We start from the raw sequence: 14157 nt of genomic DNA on the forward strand, positions 1-14157 counted from the left end.
TCAAGTTTCACTAGGAGAGATTTCATCTTGATACAAGAAAGAAATTTTTTGCCATGAGAACAATGAGTGAAGTCCTCACGCCTGGAAGTGTGATTAGGCAAGATGCTAAGTAATCTCATCTAGCCTCCCTTTCCCATGAAAGGTTGGACCAGATGATCTTTCAATATCTCTTAAAACCTGGGTTGTTCTATAATTCTATTCTGTCAGGAATTGGTTCATTTGCCATGTCCTTTGGTGGCTTATGGAAATGTGAACACTTTTGGTAATACTGAGAAAATGCTCACTAATACACACAGCCTCTGCTCTGTGTGCTGGAGATACTTTTGGTGTTCCAGGGACTTATCTGTGTCACTGCTTCTGGCCATCTGCTTTTCTAAGGCTGAATCTGACATTGCCAGGCATTTTCTCTGCAGTCCAGAATGTCCTAGCCCTGCACTGCTCACCTACAGGATGCTTGAAATGGCTGTGATTTCCAGCCCACAACTCTTCTTACTTGACAGCTTTTCTTTAAAAACATTAATCCGACACTGCATATGATTTCAAACACTCTGACAATACCGGTTTCCATTCATTCCTGATTTTATCAAAGGATTTTCCTGTGATATAATCCTCTAATCCAGAAGACTTATGGACTTAATTAAATTCAACCATGAAGAAACTATGACAACTACAGAATTGAGATACTTCGCTTAGTTTGCAAAAAAAGGTTTTAAAGAAATTCAAATGGATTTAAACAGGCAAAAACTACTGACAAATTATGTCTTGGGTTCCTAGCGAAGGTTTTTCAGGGAACTCCTGAGAAGTTTGCTGCAGGTCTGGTGATCTATGGTACTGACAGTATGTTACATTAATGTACCAAGGATTGACATATATATTATAAAGGGTAGTTATAAGTACTAACAGTTGTGAATGAGGAAAGTATCAGACAAGTATAAGGCCAAAGTAACACTATTAAGACAGATTTTATTCACCTTATATAAAAGTAACCTGAAACACAGAATGTGCAGTAACAGGCTGAAATTTGATGACTGCACAAAACTGGAAAATAAGTCAAAATGAGTGAGGTGGACACTAAAATAAAGAGCAGTTGGAAAGGCTAAGACCAAGGACAGATATATGGTTATGACATAATATAGAAAAATATAAGAGAAAGACACTGAAGATGGAAAGAAAGATTTTCAATTTTCAAATAGCAATACAGAAAATCTAGATGTAGGGAATATATCATGTAAACCTTTGACCCATTGCTTATAAGCAGTAAATTGTAAGAAACTGAAACTAGAACCACATAAGAAGGCTTGGGAAATGTAATTGAGTGGGAATTATTTGACTGATTTAAAAATATGACCAGGAAAATAGTGTTTTATTGGGCATAAACCCCAAAACTAAAGGGTTAAAATATCAAATAAAAAAATTGTGATAAAGACTCAGTTCTTTCTTGGGAGAGATTTCATTGAAATTAACAGGCTTCTGCATATACCTACATTTAAAAAAAAAATAAAGCTGACCAAAACCAAATAGCTTTCACTTGTCTTTAGTTATCATTCTAATTACTTTGACCAATACCTCAGGTAGTTTATGATATTATACTGTTCAATTCTGTGAATGTAAATTCACTGAAGTTCACCTATTGGGAAAAAAATTGCTTGCCAAAATGCCCAAAACAAAAGGATAGTCTTTTGACAAACAGCTGCAGGCAACCTCCTGCCTAATCCCCCCAAATTGTTATCATTGTATTTTTGTTGTAGGTCTCTCCCACCAAGAGCAAGTTGTTCTTCATCCAGAGGTATGCTCAGTGTTGGGACTGCTGCAGCAGATTTTCCAAGATCAGAGCATTCTGCCTTTAGTCTGAGCAGCAGAGCTGAGATCTCTCAGAAGCAGTCAGGAAGGTAGGGAAAGATTTCTCTGTGGTCGATTCTTTCTCTGAAAGTTTCTGGCCTTCTTTCTCCTGTAGTGGTTCTGAATCCACAGAGCCTTGGAACAGCTCATCTTCTGGTTCCCAACTATGCAGCTTCCTCTGAAATCCTTTTCTATAAAATATGTCTACTTTATTACCTCAACAGTAAACATGAGGTTTACTCTTCTGTTTGATTTCACCGAGATTATCTTGCGGGCTGGTGGGAGTATCTGATATACATAGCCCAGTACAGCTTCAGTGACAATGGATATGGAGAAGTCTGAGGTACTCAGCAAGCTCTTCACCTGACTCTTCACTGGCAGTCAGGCTCACATCTCTCAACCTCCAGGATGGGGGAACAAAGTAAGCAAAGAGCAGGTTTGAGACCATCTGACAAAACTGAAAAGGTACAAGTCTCTGGGGCCTGATGACATGCATCACAGGGTCCTAAGGGAACTACCTTATGTGATCAACAAGTCACACTCCATCCTGTTTGTAAAGTCAGGATGGTGGTCAGGTGTAAACCTCAGTGACTGTAAAAAGGGAAACTTCCCTTCTATTTCTAAAAGCAGAATAAAGGAAAATCTACAGAACAGTAATCCTTACCTCTGTTCCTGAGAACACTATGGAACATAACCTCATGGAAGCAATGTTAGGGCACATACAAGACAGGGAAGTGATCTGAGACAACCAACATGGCTTCACTAAGGGCAAATTGTGCCTGACCAACGTGCTGCCTTCTGTGATGGAGTGACTGCAATGGTTAAAAAGGGAAGACTGATCAATGTCATCCACCTAGATTTCTGCAAGACGTTTGACACAGTTCCACACAAAATCCTTAACACCAAATTGGACACACCCGTGTTTGAAGGGTGGACTATTTGGTGAATAAGGAATTAGCTGCATGGATGCAGCCAGAGAGATCTGGTCAATGGCTCTATGTCTGGGTGGAGGACAGCGAACAAATGGTGACTGTCAGGGCTCTGTCCTGGGACTGGTGCTCTCTAAATCTTTATCAGTGACAAAGACAATGAGATTGTGTGCACCCTCTGCAAATTTGCAAATGACACGGAGCTGAGCAGTGCAGTTGACACAACAGAAGGAAGGGGTGCTATCCAGACGGACTTGAGAAGTGGGCCCATGAAGTTCCATAAGTCCAGGTGCAAGATGCTGCTGTGGTAATCCCACACATGAGTACAGACTGCAAGAAGTCACTGACAGTAGCCCTGAGGAGAAGGTAGATGAAAAGATGAAAAAAATGTGTGTTTGCAGACTTCAGCAGTGTTTCTCCCCCTCTACTCTGGCCTCATGAAACCCCACCTAGAGTACAGCTCTGGACTCAGCATAAGAAAGATGTGGACCTGTTAGTGTGGGTACAGAGGAGGGTCACAAAGATAATGAGAGTACTGGATCACCTCTCCGACATAGACAGGCTGGGAGAGCTAGGGAGAAGAGAAGGTTCTGGGGAGATCAGGAGGTTTTCTAGCACTTAAAGGGGGCTTATAAAAAGGGAGACTCACTTTTTCATGGGTAGATAGCAATCAGGCAAGGGGGAAGATTTTTAAGCTAAAAAAGAGAGATTTAATTTCATTATTAGGAGAAAATTCTCTAATGACAGGGTGGTAAGGCACTGGAACAGGCTGTCCAGGGAATTTGTGGATGCCCTATCTCTGAAGATGTTCAAGTCCTGGTTGGGTGGGGCCCAGAGAAACATGATCTAGTGAGTTGCATCCCTGCCCATGACAGAGGGAACTGAAACTAGATGATCCCTTCCAACACAAACCATTCTATGATTCTGTGATCCCCAGTTGAACCCTTATCCACAATAAGCTGAACACCTGGGTGAGAATGTGGCTGGTTGTTTCTGGTTCTTGCGCCCACCTTCAGATATCCCATGTTGTCATGTACACACAGAAGAAATGCAGAATATCAACAAGATGAAAATCCTGGGTTGGGTCCAAACTATCCTCATTTATCTGCATGTTTCCCACATGAGCATATGATTTACCAGTAAGTAGTTCAGTTAATTTCAATGTAACATAAAGACAATGCAAAGTCATTTGAAGCACTGAACATTTGGCATTTTTTTAGTGCTTTAACTATAATTAATAAGTATGGTAACAGGTTTTTGAGAAATGGTACAGCAGACAACATAGAGAAAAGATAGCGGATATTTTTTTTTTGAGAGAGAGATCTGCTTTTTATAGTAATTGGGATATAAACACCTAAAATCAGGATTTTATACTAAAAGGGCAAGCTAACCTTACTAATGGTGATTACTCACTGTATAATAGAAAAGGAAATAAAAGCTTTTTTATAAAATGTACCAAATCCTAAGAGTGCTGTTAAACTCATTAAAGAAAAAATGAAGTTAGAGAAACTGGTCTTATTTTTTTTCACTCCCAGTAGAGTTCATTTCTACTTCAACAACTAAGCCAAGGTCACATTTAACTCACTTCAATTTCACCCAGTGCACAAGCTAATGTCAATAGTACAGCTGCCATGCAGAGCTAAAGACTGATGGTTAGACAAAGCCATTTACACAAGGCTGGGTCTTTCATCTTCTCTCAGCTAGTGACATAAGAAAGCACTGAGGTTATTCTCAACTAGAGAGTAAAACTGGCATATTAGAAAAAATGTTATTCTCCTTAGCTGTCACACAAAGGATCTGAAGAAATGTAGAAATGTTTTTTCCCTTGGTCATCTAGGGAGATCACAAAGTGACTCTAATAGCCTTCACTCTGAAATTTTCACATGGTTTAAGTGATTGCCAAGTCTGATATTTTCCATTTACACTTCATTGCCATCAGAAAAAGAAAAAAAATCAATATACCTACCTACTCAAGTGTGTCACAGGATGAGCTTATAAAAGAAGACATCAGTCTTTTTAGGGCATGAAAAATATACTTATTCAAATATATCTTATTTAAAATGACATAAATTGCAGCGGTTAGTCAAGATTCGATTTCCTCTAAAATATAAGACTTAAAATATTCCCTGACTTGCCAAGGAATAAGAATCCTTCAAACTGTTGATATGTACAAATGTACTCGTTTTCTCTTGTAAGTTATACCTGCCACAGTGTACCAATATGAGTGACTACCTTTAGGATTTTTAAAGGGAAGATGAGATTTAACGTATTATCACATTTCTCTGAGATGCTACAAATAACTGCAACTTTGCCAAAACATGGGAGCATAGTTTTCTAAATTATCATTTCAATTATACTTTGTGTATGAATTTGAGTTTCCTTAGCTTGTTGGCCCTAATATGATTCCACGTGTAACAAGCTCAACCACCCTAAGCAGAGCTATCTTCCCCTTGTATGCTACAGCTCTAACATATTTTATCTGTCCTGTTAAAGATTTCTAGCAATTTCCATGCACCAGTATGCAATGTCTTTGTTTGAGATTAATAAAATATCATAGGTACAATGGAATTGTCTTGTCAAAGATTTGACTGCTTGGCCACTGTCAAGAACATTTGACAAGTGAGAGCCAAATTTGTCCCTGACTGTTTTGCTCTCAATGGAAGTTGACAGGTCATCATTCAACTTATGATGTCGTTTCAACCCCATTATCGTTTTTACCTTGTTTTAGCACCTCTCTCTGGCAAAGGTAGTGAGTAAGATGTTGAAGAACTGAGGTGGTATTTCAGGCTATCTGCCAGCAAGTGCTGAATAATAATGGAATTTGTTTGCTTGCGAACTGAGCAATTGAATTTAGACACTGAGGGGGTCACCTCTGTGATTTGTCCCATTCCCAGCTGGTCAATCATCTAAGAAGGCAGAATTACCAGGGTCAGTCACGAAACTCTTTCCCCCATGTGGTAGCACAACATACCAACCATACAACTACTAGGCCATCCCCCACAGTTACAAGTATTTCAAGGTCAATTTATCAATTTAACAGCTTCATCTTCTTAATCACTAAACTTCTGTCTCTTTGAGCTTGTGCTGAAAGACTGTGGCTGCTAATTAAAATGGAGCTTTACTAGCAAGTACACAAATTAGATCCTGTCAGTAAGTTTATTCTAACTATTGGTCATTTCTAAATGCCTTTTTAATCCCCTAATTTTTACATTAAAATTCAAAAGCCTAACAATCTTAATCACCCCTACATCAAATTCATCATTAAGAACAGGAAGCCAGATGGTATAATTTTGATTTACCGGACTTCAGCGTGAATTAATGTACTGAGTGCCGATAATGAATACATCAAACCTGATATTGCAGAAACCTATGAATCTGGCATGTTAAATTAATAACACACTTTGCACAATGAAAGCATGTAAGCTCATATAAAACTGAGGAGTAATGGTCCCTTTTATTTTAAATGGTCTTTATTAGCCTGCAGTTTTGACTCCTAAAAAAAAAAAAAAAAAAAGAAAAGGATATGAACATAGTGCTTAAGAAAGTTCTGTCTGTTTCCTATCTGTTCTTTTTTTTTAATGTAGGCATGAAGTCAAATGAAAATAAAAATCCACCTGATTGTAAACTTTATATTTGTGAAAGATATACTGGTGAAGGAAGGGCCCCAGTGAATTGTCTACATCCATAAAATTTGTTTGGAAATTATGGTTAAAAATTTTACAGGTATACTGAAACACACTTATCCCAAAAAGTTGTAGTACAATGTTGTTCGTAAAACAATATTTGTAAAATTCCTTTATTTCTAATGTGTATTGCTTCTTGTTCCAATATACCTATAGCAAATGTGAAACTGAATAACATTTTGTTAGAACAGAGAGTCAGGATTTGGTTTTACTGAAGAACAGAGAAAACATACATTTGGAAATAGTTGCTATAAAAAGAAGTACTAGGTAGGTAAGGTCCGTGTTTACCATATTTTCCAATTATCTAGCTATTATATATCATGGAGATGGCATAGAAATCAGCATTTTTTTAAAAAAATGGATGAATATCAAATTTGAGCCAGTGATTATCTTGTATTCTAGCAGCGAGAGATTACACAGATCTGAAATTACTTAAATATATCACATATATTTATATGAACACATAATTTCATGTTTGCTTAGTGTAAATTAAAAATATGTCTGTCAGTACATACTCTTGTAGACCTATAAATACAAGGATCCCACCTAATCCCTATTCCCATCAAAGACAAAATTGCCTTCAATTTTAGTGACAGTAGGATCTGGCTCAAACACTTAAGTGTAAGATCTGCAGCTTCCTTTTCAGATATACAGTGGTAACACTAAGAGAAGTAGTTTCACCAATATGAATTCTAGCTCTGAAGTGTGGCCTCTTTTTATAACTTCTCAATGAAATACAGTTTGAAATGTTTTTACACTGAATGACCTAAAATATACAAATGTAGGCCTATAGATCATAAGGCAGAAAGGCAGGATGAGGCTGGTCTCTGTTTTGGAAACCACAGATTGTACGCTATAAAAGGATTTAGATAGTTAGAAGATGCCTAGTCCAGGCCTGATCAGGATAAAGCTGACTGAATAAGTTAACATGAGCATAAACATTTCCTTGGGTTCATTCTGTCTCTCAATTTCCACACAGAAAATAAATGTTTCAACTATCTCAGTGTTGCTGTACAAAATATATTTCAATAGTGAGGGTAGGCTAATACCAGGGAAAACATTGCAAACCTGAATTAGGTGCTACTTTCCAGCTAGTTTTCCTTATTGCATGAGTGTGTTCTTGCACTTACCACTATGGCATACAATTTGTGCTGCTTAGAGATAAACTGCTAAGATTGATTCCTAAACAAAACAAGGGATGTATTATGAATTTATCTAGAGAGGATGTAAAAAACCTCTTATACATCTTCTTTATATATTTAGTGGGTTTACCCGTCAAAGACCTAGTACTTTACTAATATTTGAAGAGGGAGGAGAAAGGTAGTTGTTTCCAAAAAAAAAAAAAAAAGAAATGTATGTACAAACCATTCTAGCAACTTGGATAGAAAAAGCCTGTTATTCCTGGATGGAAATGTTTCTCACTCTTAAATCTCTAGCTGAAGTTCATTTGACAAACCTATTATAAAATGAATAAATGTAGCTCTATGTGATTTGTCCATTGTCAACATGTTAACACAATTTATTTGAAGGTAGATTGATGAAGGGTGGCTGAAGGAGTTTACTCTCCTGAGTTAAAGAATAGAAAACCCTTTTTCCTTAGCATCTCTTTTTTTCTTAGAAGTTCACAAGAGTAGATATACAATTATCCTCGACTTGCTGATGCAAAGGAACAGAGCATTTAGTTTCTTGTCACTGTCTCTGAAATTCCTAAAGGTACAATTAGCATTTCATTTGACATAATGTTGAAAGGTTCATAGATTGATCTTCCCTAAAATGCAGCAAGAATTTTTTGAAATGCAAATTTTGACATTTATTAACTTTTATTCCAGATCTGTTTATAGACTGTAAAACTGTGCATACATTTAACTCAAAGAAGCTAAAAGGACAATGTTTAGGTGGATACTCTGTGTTATAATAAAAGTCTATTTTATTGTTTCAACAATGAAATTTTTATTATCAGAGATTTATGATATCAGCACAGCAGTTTTTACTGCATGATTCACAGTGTTTTTATAGATGTATATTCAACAAAACAAGGAGAGAAATTGTACTGCAGTGCTCTCTCTCAGGAGTGCATTTCCCCATTGAAATAATGTCAGCAGTTTTCCACCTTCAAAGCCCTATGTTTTCAAATCAATTAACAATTCTAATTGTGCTGGAACAGTTGTTCACTTAGCTTGGCAAATGGGACAGGAAACATTATTTCCTTTCTTTGCCTAAAACGAAGACTTTAATCTTCTGAACCATATTTAACATATAAAAAACACACAGCTGAAAAGTTAGGCAGTTTGGAAACTCACTCAGTTGTAAATATTGTTTTTCTCAGTATTCAGGTCTTGGTAGAAGAAAAGAGCAAGAGCACTACAGTTTCCCGTCTGGATGCCAGCAAACCGTCTTAGGATTCATTCTGAATATTTCAGGTGAGATTTGTATCTATCTGGACAGTTGTAAGAGTTATTGCTTTTGCAAGATGGTAAAACAAACACTGACTCTGACCGAACTAGTGATACCAGAATACAGATCTGTATCACATTACACAGGGCTGACATAAAGTAAGTAATGCAACATGCCAGAAACAAGACTTAAAGGCCAAACGTACATTCCATTTTATTTATATACATACATATTGTGGGCTTGGGTAGGGGCATAGTGAAAGATATAATTACTGTGTCTTTGTGCAGAGGCTACCATCCAACATATTAAAATAAATATTCCTGTTTCTTCTGCAAACCCCAGAGCGATTTACCAGATGGATAAAATAATATTACTCCATTTAACAAATGGAACAATCTTGTGGTACAATGCAGAATCATGTAACAAGCCCTTTTCGGGATTAAAGATAATGCTGTATACTGAACAAAATAAAAATCCTCTAGCAAAACAAAAAGTACAATTATGGATTTAAGGCTTTGTCTTTGCATAGCACACTTGCATTACTCAATAGGCCATGAAGTCAGTAATAAGGTGAATTATTCATATCAAGAGAAGCACTTGGTACAGATTATCTGTATGAAGGATCTGGTGAGCATTAACGTGTGTATTCACCTCAGTCCTAGCCCTGTGCAAGCATTTGCCAAGAATATGGAAATACTCTGTGCACGTAATTCCTGGATGGTTAGAACACCATTTTTACCACAGCCGTCTTAGACAGTGCAATCTAAGCAGTCTTCACACACATAGCATTGTTGCAGATACTTTTTTAACATGATACTTATTCAGATCTATTCCAAGAAAGAGAGAGACTTCCATGGATGTTGTGGGTTTTTGTTCTTTTACTGTTTCACTGTCATTTAAATGTCTTCACTATTTATTTCTTTGCTTGTGTGATGGTGAATTTAGACAGGAGATCAAAGTAAAAATGACAGCAAACTTTTAGGAGTTAATTAGAAATGCAGGGTTTAGAGTTGAACTTATTGGAGCACATAAAGATTACAGATTTTTCCCACCTCTTCCTCTGTTTAAACCTGATGCAATTGTTCTACATCCTCATGACTAAACTCAGTATCTCACTGTTGACATGGACACTTTCTTATCGCATAATTTTAGTTTTTCACTGATGAGGAGGGTGTCTCATTTATTGCATCTGCTAGAGTAATAGCATCATAGAACGATATTTGTCCTGGTACAATTTTTAGGTTTCTGATTCAGAACCTGAAACTTGACTGAAGACAGGGTGAAAGCTAGGTGAAAGTCATCAGAAACTGTATTCCCCTGGGGTAGAGAAGAAAAGGCTTTAAGAAACAAGTGGTCAGCACATAACTGTCATTCATGAAATTATAATAGTACTTGACATGGATTTAGTTCTCTTTGTCTTCCTCATTATCATACACCTCTTTGCATAGCTTGGTATCAATTCCTTATTTTGTAAATGATGATTTAAGCTAGACATTATTCAGGGTGTTTAGTCACAGTGACTACAGCACCTAAATTCAAGAAAGCCAGCCTGCCATCCACAGCTGCCAAATCTCCACTTTTTCTGTCCTCTCAGTGGTGATGAGTAGTCATAACACCTAAACTAGGTAATGATAGGAGACAATATTAATGTGATTTGTTCAATGATTTTGTCTAAGCTGATAGCAGAGAATACAGTAGAATGTGGATGTGTGTGTGCCACTGAAGATGCATAGACATGTTTCTATGTGGATATACTTTCTATTCTAGGTGAATATACTTTTAGAGCAATGCAATGTCTAAGATTAGGTGTAGGCACCTAAACTGAGACTTAGAGGGAAATTAGATCAAAACAGCACTCTTGAAAATATTTGTTGCTCAATGGGCATTTTGATTTATCACCTTCCAAGAACGGCAGGAGACACATTATGATGCCTTAATTTTTGCCTAACATTCCTTTTCGTTTGAGAAATGGAACCTTTCTCTGTTTAAGCTTCATTGGGGCTCCATGAAGTTTTTTTATACTGATTTTGTCCCAGTATTATCAAAACCCCTAAAAAATACAAGGAAAATCTTTCTCTCTCTCCCTGAAAAAAGAGTGGTATTTTATTTTTTCCCATGTTTACTGGCTGGAACATCCATACAGGCAGTCCCTGTTCCTTCACATCCTCCTGGGAGAGGGTTCTAGTTAATAGAACAGTAGCAGATATGAACACCTCCACTGAGCGTGAAAACTTAGGGCACCCATTTCAGAGGGAGAGTCCTATGTTTCTTGTCCCTACTTGTGTAATCACACTGCTGAGCTTTGCATTCAACAATCATTGGTTTATATGCCAAAATGACCGATATTTTTGGGGACAGAACCTAGAATCACTGAGCAGCCAGCATCACCAAACTAGAAAGCCATATTCCCAACTTGCTTTTCCTTTCTGGCCCAATGAATCTCAAATCCATCTTGTCACAGTAAGGTATATCTTATAACCAGGTTAAAACGAGTAATTTCTTCCAAAATTTATTTAGTTTTCAAGACTGAAACATAAAAATGTTTGCATCCCAAAAGCATATTTTTTTCCCAGTTTCTGCCAAATGATGTAATAGATTCTGTTATCTGTTTTTACAAATGTTTTTTCTTGCTGATTTTCTTAGGGAGGCCGAACAATGCTCCTTCCCCAGAGTAGTGGGGGGACCATTCTCTAAATAAAAGATAACAGCAGAGCAGGCTTCAGCACTGAATTCTTGTTGTCCACACTGCTTAACTCTTGATTCACACCCTTCCTATGCTAACCCAGGGTAAATCTCTCTAGAGGAGACTAGTCCTAAGGAGTATAAAATCTGCTAGTCAGAGCCTTGTGGCCTCAAAGACAGAGGTCAGAGACTGGTCCCTGGCCCATTTTTATTTACTGGTTTACATACACCCAAACTGGCTGTAGAGCTTCACTCTGAGAAACAGGTTTAAGAAGTGTGCTGTGTCAATAGCTACACAGAGATATCTTTTTCTTTTAATAGGAAGGAGAAAGATTATTGAATTCTTGGGAGAAAAAATATGGAGGAGTTTTCTTTTAAAAATCATTTTCGAGGTGTGGCTTCCTGGATGGCAAAGTGCCTTTCCAAAGTTGCCAGCAAGACATCTCAAAGATGGCATGTGACTTTAGCTAACCTTTGTCACTGGTGTTTCTCATTTTACCAACTTTAGGTGTTGTGGATATCTCCCTTTGAGACAGGAAAGTATCTTGGGTACCTAATATGGTGTTACAATTTCTGTTCTAGAGATGCTGCTAAAGGTTAGGGACGATGCTATCTGTCTCCTTCCTTTACCTTGTCACAGTTTGACCCCGAACAGGACTCCTTGATCTGGAAGCTGCAACTTTTACAGAATCTGCCTCTCATTTGCACTTCTGGAGAAGAATGACTTACTCACTCCAGCTATGCTGCAAGGCTTATTCACTTTGTGGTCAATTCTCAAATGTCTGTGAGAAGATTATCTGGGTTATGTATTACATGTGTCATGTTTTAAAGAAAAAAAAAGCAAATCCTTTTCTAACCTCGTTCCATGCTTATAGTCTTGTTCTTAAAATGTAAACATACTAAACAGAATGTTCTAACATTTACTGTATGTGTGTGGGTTTTATCTGTGCTTAACTTTATTTGGGTACTCTGTCCCCTCTCCCTGTTCTTGGGGAGTTGACAGCATTTAGGCTTGAATTCTGCTGCTATAGAGTTATTCAGGGTTTGGGTTTGTATCTAAAGTACTGCGAACACCTAAAATACTATAAAAACAGTCGCTGTGATTTAGGATGGCTTATTCTCATCCACTCTTTGCCCATTCCACTGTGTAATTCATTCCTTCTATTCCCTTTTTTTCCTGTTCTTTGTACCTGTGAGCAATTGATTTCTTTTGATAGGAAGTTTGAATTGCGCTGTCTTGGCTAGATATCTGAGCTTTTTGAATTTTGTTTCAGTGGTTTTAGGGCTTTGTACTGTGGTAATTGGGTAACACTTAAATATTACAGGCGCCTGAGACAAGATTAAATAAATAAAATTAAGTGTTGTATGAAATGTTATCCTCTTTTGTTTTTCTTCATATGTTTTGGTTTATTTAATTAATAGCTTGCATTTTTTGTCTGATACTTGTTACATAGTTAGCATAATAATAATTTTGGGGTTTCTATCCCAAATGTTCTTTTATTTTTATACAAAGTATTGTATGACACTTATTCCAACCAAGTAGATTATTTTCCCTGTCATTTATTTGTAATAGTTCAATGTAACTGAGATATGCTTCATAATAATGGGATGATAACATGCTTATTGTTCTTATTTTAATCCTTCAGCTTTATCTTAAGTTATGGAATTAGAAAAAGGACTGGTTTCTCCTCTGTTACAATTGTTTATTGGCAAAAAGTCTTATCTAATGAAAATATTCTATCTTCTTTTATGGAATTTTAGACATTTAATATTAGTTGAACAACTTGATTTCTGGACTTCATGTAAAATATGCAAGTGTCTTTAATATTCTGATTTTTAAAAAATCAAATATTCAGGGAAGTGACACAAAACTTGGTATAACATTCACTTTTTGTAAGATTTACTCTTTCAGAGGATTTGCAATGGTTAGTTGAATAATGATTGTATTAGTTATTAGATGACAACAAAAAATATTAAAACCATGTGATTAGGTAAATGTTTTTAACACAGTTGAAGTTAATGTGTATTTCTGCTAAACAAAATAGAGATTATGGTATGTTTATAACAACTGTGAAGGCTTTTGCTATTATTTTCTTCTTCTTATATTTTATCAATTATCAATTATAATTTATTATTATTTTATGAAAAAAGTAGTAGTTTTTGTGATTTAATATCCATATTGCATATGCTACAAAGCATTGGTGCAAAAAAACCCCATGTTTTATTAAAACAGGAACATGCTTTCAACATCATGTCGAGAAATAGAGACTTGAAATGCTGACCCCAAGGTCTGATATAGTCTGCACTCTATGAAACAGTAACAGTATTTGAAATGAATGGACTTGATTTTCCATTTCAAAGAACTCTGAATACCAACATAAAGCGTTTTCATTTCTCCCATTTTAGTGGCTGGAAATCTGAGGTAGACTATTACAGCAAAAATGTGTCAGTTGTTGTCCCAAGACAAGTGTCCAAAGGCCATGAGGAGCTGGTTTTGATTCCATGACATTTTCAGCAAGGGAACTTGTGTTTACCAGTTCTACAGTGAGTTCAGCAACATCTTCCAACTTCGCTTGATCCCTTTGTCAGGCTTTTACAAGGGCTTTTGCCTAGACTTTGCTTTGCATGCA

The 14157-nt window shown here is 36.7% G+C and overlaps 1 long non-coding RNA gene across 2 annotated transcripts; it reads left to right on the top strand.

The window, feature by feature from the left end:
* The first annotated feature begins 6609 nt into the window (after positions 1–6609).
* LOC114057115 lies at positions 6610–12777 on the top strand. 2 transcript variants are annotated; one of them, XR_003571134.1, is made up of 3 exons: positions 6610–6718; positions 8785–8871; positions 12168–12777. It is a non-coding gene; the product is annotated as an uncharacterized LOC114057115 (long non-coding RNA). The 2 variants fall into 2 exon arrangements; XR_003571135.1 differs by lacking the exon at positions 12168–12777 and adding an exon at positions 10087–10193.
* The last annotated feature ends 1380 nt before the right edge of the window (positions 12778–14157 follow it).

Source organism: Empidonax traillii, unplaced genomic scaffold (assembly GCF_003031625.1).
Source record: "Empidonax traillii isolate 1590-97213 ecotype Southwest subspecies unplaced genomic scaffold, ASM303162v1 scaffold115:size2055165, whole genome shotgun sequence".
Lineage (NCBI taxonomy): Eukaryota > Metazoa > Chordata > Aves > Passeriformes > Tyrannidae > Empidonax > Empidonax traillii.